The sequence below is a fragment of the Cucurbita pepo genome, unplaced genomic scaffold (genome assembly GCF_057944985.1).
Source record: "Cucurbita pepo subsp. pepo isolate OVF unplaced genomic scaffold, ASM5794498v1 scafford_4, whole genome shotgun sequence".
Classification (NCBI taxonomy): domain Eukaryota; kingdom Viridiplantae; phylum Streptophyta; class Magnoliopsida; order Cucurbitales; family Cucurbitaceae; genus Cucurbita; species Cucurbita pepo.
The window spans coordinates 88,948-96,971 of NW_028257909.1; the positions used below are offsets into that span (position 1 = coordinate 88,948).

An 8,024-nucleotide genomic window follows, 5' to 3' on the forward strand; every position below is an offset into this window, starting at 1 on the left:
CTTATAATTTTTTTCTTATTTTTTATTTTATTATTATTATTATTATTTTTTTTTTTTTTTTTTTTTTTTTTTTTTATGGTTGTTACATCATATACCTCTAAAAAAAATCGTCCTCGAAAGCGTTTTAATCTCGGAATAACTTTGGTCCTTGTCTATCTGGAAAGGTTTATGGTCTGGAATGTGCATTAAGTCGGTCATGTATTTACGAAGCATGAATATGTGACATATGTTATATAAGGTAAAGAGGGACTGTGGTAGGGGAACCTGTATGTTAGTAGTGTTAATGGCACGACCCGATTTTCGAGGCTTCGAAAAACCGAATCGTGACTAAAAAGACGAAATCGAAAACAAACAAAAGGAAAATAAAAGAAAAGAAATGCAAAGTAAAAGGATAAAAATACTTTGAATTAAAACAAAAGAGAGAAATTTTGTTTGTTAATTATTACAAAAGAAATTGCAAATATAAAATGAAATACAAAAAACTCCAAAAGACCGAAAAGGGACTGACGCTCCGGAACGACCCCCTCTGTGACTGTACAGCTCTCAAACGCTCCTCTACCTCGACCAGCAGCCAGCGAACACCTGAGAAAAATAAAGGAGAACGGGATGAGTATAAAAATTATACTCAGTAAGCCACCTACTTGTAGGCTCTCTTCGCATCTTAATTTAACAGAAACTCAGTTCTAGGACATCGGGTTCTAACCTTAGTCTCTTGGGGCTTGCCCCTTGGGTTTCACCGGTTCATCGTCCTTTCATTAGTCACCTAGAGGTTCCTTATGCCAAGCTGATATGATCGGTATCTCTCTATGAGGCGCTACCTCTACATGGCTATCTAGGACTACATGGTATCTAGCCTAGGGGGTGCTGAATACCCCTACGCCCATATAGTCCTCCTATGGGGGGGCGCGACCCAACTCGTTCCCATGCAGCTAATGGGCTGTACGACGTGGGGACACATTCCCCATGCGAAATGGCTAAGAGCAGTAAGGACTGATCAGAGACCCTTGGTCCTCCCACGAAGCTATAGATACCGTTCTCACGCTAGCAATCTATAAACACTCCTAGGTACTTTCTTGCCATGGTTAACTGCTAAGTTCCTAGGGGAAAATTAAGTCTGGCTGGAGCGACATATCGCTCCTAATAGTAATTCTCTAAGCTTATCATAGAAATGGGTACTAGAAAATAACGGGTGTGCATGCAACCGTCTTCTAACATCCTAATATTCATGCAAACTAGGCAGGCCGGCTCAACGAGGCGATGGCCTCCATCCAGCACCCAAAACACGAAGTTCGCGCTCAATGGGGCGAATTCATCCATCGAGCACCCGGAACACGGAATACACAATTCCAACCTAAATTAAGCGCATGCATACGTACAATGGAAGCTTAAGGCATACAAGCAACACTCAGATAATTCACCCAACACATCATAACAATCCATCTGATTAATTTCATTCATGGAGAGCTAATTTAAGGCAAAATTACTAACATGCATACATACAATCCAAGCGAACCCTACAAGTATTTCTTCCTAAATACTGGGTGGTGACTTACCTGGTTGACGCGTGCTCTTTTTGCTAGCGTTTCTTTGCCCGTGAGGTGTCCAAAAGTACTGATTTCTTTAAATTAGGTCCCTATTCACGTAAGAACAGTATTAGAACTGGAACCGGGACAAAAATCTGGCAAACAGAAAGCAACCGGGCAAAATTGGCCATTCCACGCGCGCTCACGCGCGCGGGAAGGCGCCAGTCGTAGGCTGCACGCGCACCCGCCTCCGCGTAGTCGCGGGTCGGCCGGTCCGGTCGGCTCGGCTCGCGTCGCGGTTCGGCCCGGCTTACAGGCGACACGTGTCGATGCCTCGCTGGATCTGCGTTGCTCCGCCGATGGTCGACGCTTGTCCGGCGCCTGTCGCAGCCGTCCGGCGCCTGTCGCCGCCGTCCGCTGCTCGCCGGCCGACTCCTTTCTTTCTTTTTTTTTTTTTTTCTTCTTCTTCTTTCTTCTCCGCCCTCTGAAAATTGAAACACAACCTTCTTTTCCGATTTTCATATCTTTCGATCCGTAGATCGGATCGACATGATTCCTTCGACAAAGTTTTAGATCGTGTTACTGGCTACGTCCTCATGTTTTTTTCGTAATTTTCGATTAACTACCAGACGAGTTAAGAAGGTCAGAATTTCGCTCACCATTCTCGGACGACTCTCGGATCTCCGCCTTCGGGTTGAGGTCTGGCCAAACTTCTTCACAGATCATGCGTAGAGTTGTTCCTAGATGAATATATCAAGATTTCAGATCTTGATTCGCAAAGGAAAACCATAGATTTGGGAAAAGTTCAAGATCCTTACCTTGCGGGTTTTCCGACTTCTTGATGAAAAATAGGACTCCGGCCACCCACATTCTCTTTTCCCTTCCAAGAAAGTCTCTCTGCATGATCTTCACCTCCTTGCATCATGATCTTCACCGGAATAGACTCCGACGGTAGTTTTCGGTGAGTCTTCCGGCGGTTCATCCTTTCTCCTCTCTCTAGGTTCTCTCTACCCCTTTCTCTCACTATCTCTCTTTTGCAGGATTATGGATGGGGTTTCGTTTGGACCCCTTAGGTGGTTGGAGGGGCAAATTTACCTATTTGCCCCTCTCGACTTTTCCCTTTCTTTTTTTTTTTTTCTATTTCTATTTCTCTTTCTTCGGGTATTACAGTTAAGGATAGTTAGTATTTTATTATAGTTGACTATATATCATATTTGATACTTTATTATAGTCAAATATCTTGTATCCATTTGTTGATTTTTCCATATCTTTGTAATTTATTTGATTCTCAAAATGATAATAAACATAGAACTTTTAAACGAATTAGGTGTGGTGATTTTAACAAATATTCTCATGGTACAAGAGCCTTTCAGTTTATGAACCCCGAATCTTTCCTTTCAATGGCTTTTAAATTCTCTACCTCTCTACCACCACTACTGGCTTTGATGCTGTAGTGGTAGTCTCCATGGCGGACATAGGCGGAGCCGATTGATTACTCTTCGGCTCCACCCTTTTGACCTCTAAATCATCCTTTGCAGGTCAACCCTTCGCCATACTCTGTACATACAACATCACCTTCTCCAACACAACTGGTTTCTCCCTAACCAACATAGCCTCTTTCATTTTCTTTCCAATCGGTCCTTCATCCTTTATAGAAACCCTAACCTCAAGATCCTCATAAGCTTTCTCATAAAAAATATACGAAATCTCAAGTACTGACCTTCAGCAGAGATTTACCTTTGGGATCCGGGCACCGTGCTGGCCTCTTCGCGAACCAAATCGCAGCCAGCCTCCTCACCAAAATTGGCTCCTTTATCCATTGGGACAACTCTTTGGGCTTCAACATCGTCTTCGTCAATTCCTCTCCGTCTATTGGAACTTCACCACCTGCTATGGCGTTGACTACTTCTCAACCAGCTCTGTCTACTACTCTTTTGGAGTCACCAGGCAAAATATGTTCGAGATATTCTTACTCGTACTCATTTTCTCAATAGCAAACCAGTCCACAAGATGCAGACACCACTCCATCTCCGTCCCTCTCTTCCTTTCTTCGTCGCAAATACACCACAGAGTTTGCATTCTCAAGTTTCTGCCCTCTTCTTCCTCACTCTTGCCCTTTTCTCATAATAGAGCCATCGCTCTAATTCTGAAGCCTTTGCCTTGCGTCTCTATAGCCCACAACCAATGATTGTTTCTCAACACCAGATTGCTGATCGTTCAATTTTCTCTAATCTTGCTCTCTATCGATCACCTGTTGGTGTCTTCTTTATTGACTTTCTCTTTGACCCGTCAATTTCTATTTTTCCAATTTCCTCCTGCCTCTTTCTCCATTTCCATACTCTTTTTCGATTCATTCCCATTCTATTTTAAATTGCAATTTCTATATCTTCTAATGTTAGATTTGTAGGAATTCTTATGGAGATTTTTTATTCTCCCTCTTCTTTGTTCAATTTGTTACTTGACCAAGGCCCTTCCAATAGCCCTCTCTCTATATTCTCCTTCTTCCTCTCGGTTTCCTCCTCCTACTTTGTGGGGTAGACATATTCTCGTTGGAGCCATTGCCGCTACAGTTTTAGATCGTCAAGAAAATACTATGCCGCCCAATTAGACGTCTCCTTCGAACAAAATTGCTGACAAATTCACAAAAAGTGTTTCTCAACCTCTCTTTGAATTTTTCATATCCAAACTTCACATTCGTTCAAATCTGACGCTCAGCTTGTGGGGGGGTGTTAAGAATATTTAGTACTGAATTATATTTTACCATATATATCATATTCCATCTTTTATTATAGCCAAATATCTAGATATTTGTCTTCCATTACGGCTTACCATAAATATCATATTTGTCTTCCATTATGGCTTACCGTAGGTATCATATTTTCCTTTCTATTATAGGCAAACATCTTATATCCATTTATTGCTCTTCTATTTATTACTCTTTTCATATCCTTGTAATTTTTTATTCTCTAAATGATTATAAATAGAGAACTTTCACACCATTTAGGTGTGGTGGTTTTACCAAATATCCTCAACAGGTACGATTCAATCTAACATGTCGATAGGTATGCTAAAGCATGGACTTAACTCGTGCTTCATTTGAACCTTATTATGTTGTTCATCGAGGCTACCTTCAAGCATACTTTGTTGCCTACTTTCAACTCTAGCTCTCTACGTATTACATCAATGGAACATTTTTTTATTTCTTATTTTTCTGTCTACACCAAGTTGTATGCATCCACATCCTAACCTTTTGCACGACCTCATTAGTGGCTTGGACATACTACTCTTCGTTTAAAATGGTTCACTATACCACATTCTATGGCATTTTGTGCTGAAAGGAAACATTTTTGTTCATCCAAGACTCATACTTTGAGAAATTTGTGTAATGCTCACTATATAGAACCTTAAGTTTGCTTAAGGGTTTATCCTGTTACTCCCTTTAGAATTTATTTAGACTATTACAAACTAGTTTAAGAACCTCCTCGAAGATCTATAGAAGTTGTGTGCATTAATAAGTTAAAAGACCTCACAGTCACTCATAACTACAACATTGAAACTTAAAGGAAAGCTTTGAAACATTATCTTTCTTACTCCTATACTTGAGAGAACTTTTGTTTCTTGAGGTGTACCTCTTGTCTTTTGTTACCTTGATATGTTCCTTATATTCCGTAAACAACTGCATGCTTGGATTATATCCTCTTAGCAAAACTAATACAAAATGTTAATCCTAATGCTAGAAAACCTTAAATACGCAATTCAGTCTTAATTTCCAACTTTTTCACTTCCCTTAAATGACTTACTTTCTTCTTTTTGTTAGGATTTATGCCCGAAAGTCTAGTAATTAATTATTTACTTTATAACAATAATTTTTGTTATTTTATTTGCAATTTAATTGTTATCCATTGTATGCAAATTCAAGGTTATTAATGTAATCTTGAACAACATGTGGTTGACATACAAGAGGATCGTGTTCAAGTAATAGCCTAAAGGCTCTATAGTATATGGATAAGGATGGGTGCCTTATCCTGGTAACACTATTGATACAACCCACTTTGTAATCGTTACGAACGATTTGATCCAAATCGTTCGTGTGGAGACATGTAAGTGGAGGTATCCTATACAATGAATTTGTATAAGAATGGAACAAGAAATGTTTAATCACTCTTTATAAATCCGTTAATTGAGAAGATTAATATTTCACATGATGATCATATGCGACTCAATCTTAATCTTGAGTGAGTTATGAACTCCTGTCTGTGAGGGCTTGTACTTTAATTTACATGGGTGAGAATGACTCTTTTAGCGGATTCAATATGCCTACCGTTTTGGAGACTTGACCAAATAGGGAGTTGGGAACATAATATCATGAGATGAAATTCACTCCTTTCCATATAAGGAATGTAGATGAGTCGTTCTCTTTAAGTACTGATTTTGAGACTTGAACAATGGAGCCCCACCCTCTCATTGGCTCGAGATGGACTTGGTTTACCCTATGCATATGCCAAAATCTCTGCTAGCGATGCCGCCGTCCTCCATACAAGTGCGCCTTGCCTTTACCTAAAAAATAATGTGGCACACGACCTTAGTATTTCGAAGAATACTTAGTAAGTGGCCCCACTATAGGAGGTCATGCAAACGCAAACATATGCAATCATGATTTAAGGACCTATCTCTAACATCATAGGGGTGACCTTCAGTCTCGAAAAAATTGCATGTGAAGTACTTCCCTACACACGATTCACACGTGCGAGTGCCAATCCACTAGGCGCTCGCACATCCCCTAAACCCTCTGGTCAAGCTAATGTCATATGCCTCAGGAACACCCTCCTCTGGTCAAGCTATTGTGTGCGTCCACACTCATCATCTCTAGGGGAAGTAGCCCTATGCTTATAAACATACAACATGCATGAGATCCCTCTAAATTCATCATAATATCTCTTCTAATACAACCCTCTAGTCGCATCTCTTTGTTATTCTAGGTAACACATACTCGTGGATATTTATATTAATATCATTTTCATGCTGTTAGGGTTGTGTCGTATGTCGATCTAACGACATGATGAAATATGGCACTCATCATCATATAGCATGCTCAATATGGAAAATATCATCATATTAAGGTAAAGTCACACAACCATCATGCTCATCATATTGTCATAAAGTGCATCAAGAATATCAAGTACGTCATTCATCGAAATATATATATACTACGCACATCATAAAGCATCATAACTCATACATCATCATATCTCGTACATCATCATAACTCATACATCATCATACACTAATATATGACATCATATGATACAACTCATACATCATTCATTATATACTAGTATATGGCATCATACCATACAACTCATACATCATCATAACTTATACATCATCATATACTAACATACGACATCGTACAACACAGTTCATACATCATCATAGCTCATACAATTTTTAGCTTATCCTATAGTAAGGCCACTTACTTGGTTGGCCTTGACTCAAGTACTCCCTAATTAGCTAAACATAAACTGTGATGTCCCACATTGGTTGGGGAGGAGAACAAATCACCCTTTATAAGGGTGTGGAAACCTTCCCCTAGCAGACGCGTTTTAAAGCCTTGAGGGGAAGCCCAAAAGGGAAAGCCTAAAGAGGACAATATCTGCTAGCGGTGGATCTGGGTCGTTACAAATGGTATCAGAGCCAGTCACCGGACGATGTGCTGGCCTTCTCGCTGTTCCCCGAAGGGGGGTAGACACGAGGCGGTGTGCCAGTAAAGATGCTGGGCCCCAAAGGGGGGTGGATTTGGGGGCAGTCCCACATCGATTGGATAAAGGAACGAGTGCCAGCGAGGATGCTGGGCCCCGAAGGGGGGTGGATTGTGATGTCCCACATTGGTTGGGGAGGAGAACAAATCACCCTTTATAAGGGTGTGGAAACCTTCCCCTAGCAGACGCGTTTTAAAGCCTTGAGGGGAAGCCCGAAAGGGAAAGCCTAAAGAGGACAATATCTGCTAGCAGTGGATCTGGGTCGTTACATAAACTCTCGTTCCTTGAGAGCTGCTTCCTACGGTGCTAGAGTTTGTTTCCAATCACACCGTTCACCACCTTCCATTAGTATTTCACAATTAAATAACTAATAATTCAATAAATGTGAAATACGGCTCTAAAACGACCTTGATTACCTTAACTGGGGCCGAAAATGGATCTAGGACGGTCGAAACAGTGGAAACTGGGCTAAAACAGCAGCCGAGCCACCGAAGCGTCGTCGGAGCGTCCAAACCGCTCAAGCCGAAGGGTTGCTTTCATAGAAAATGGACACGTGGCAGCACCAGAGCAGCCCATGTCGATGCAAGCGTCTCGGGTCGAGGTTTGGTTTGGGTTGGCTCGTGGTCGCGTTTACGGCTAGGCTGCTGACTCGGTTTCTGTTTATAGATCGGGCCGCGAGTGAGTTAGGCTGCGGGCTGGTTTGGTTGGGTCGAGGGAACTTGGACCTCGGGTTTGTAGAGGC

The 8,024-nt window shown here is 41.3% G+C and overlaps 1 long non-coding RNA gene across 1 annotated transcript; it reads right to left on the bottom strand.

Annotated features, from left to right (window-relative positions):
* Positions 1-407: 407 nt before the first annotated feature.
* LOC147786237 (uncharacterized) lies at positions 408-1,647 on the bottom strand. The gene is made up of 2 exons (XR_015414759.1): positions 1,554-1,647; positions 408-582 (listed from the first exon to the last, which is right to left on the bottom strand). It is a non-coding gene; the product is annotated as an uncharacterized LOC147786237 (long non-coding RNA).
* Positions 1,648-8,024: the final 6,377 nt, after the last annotated feature.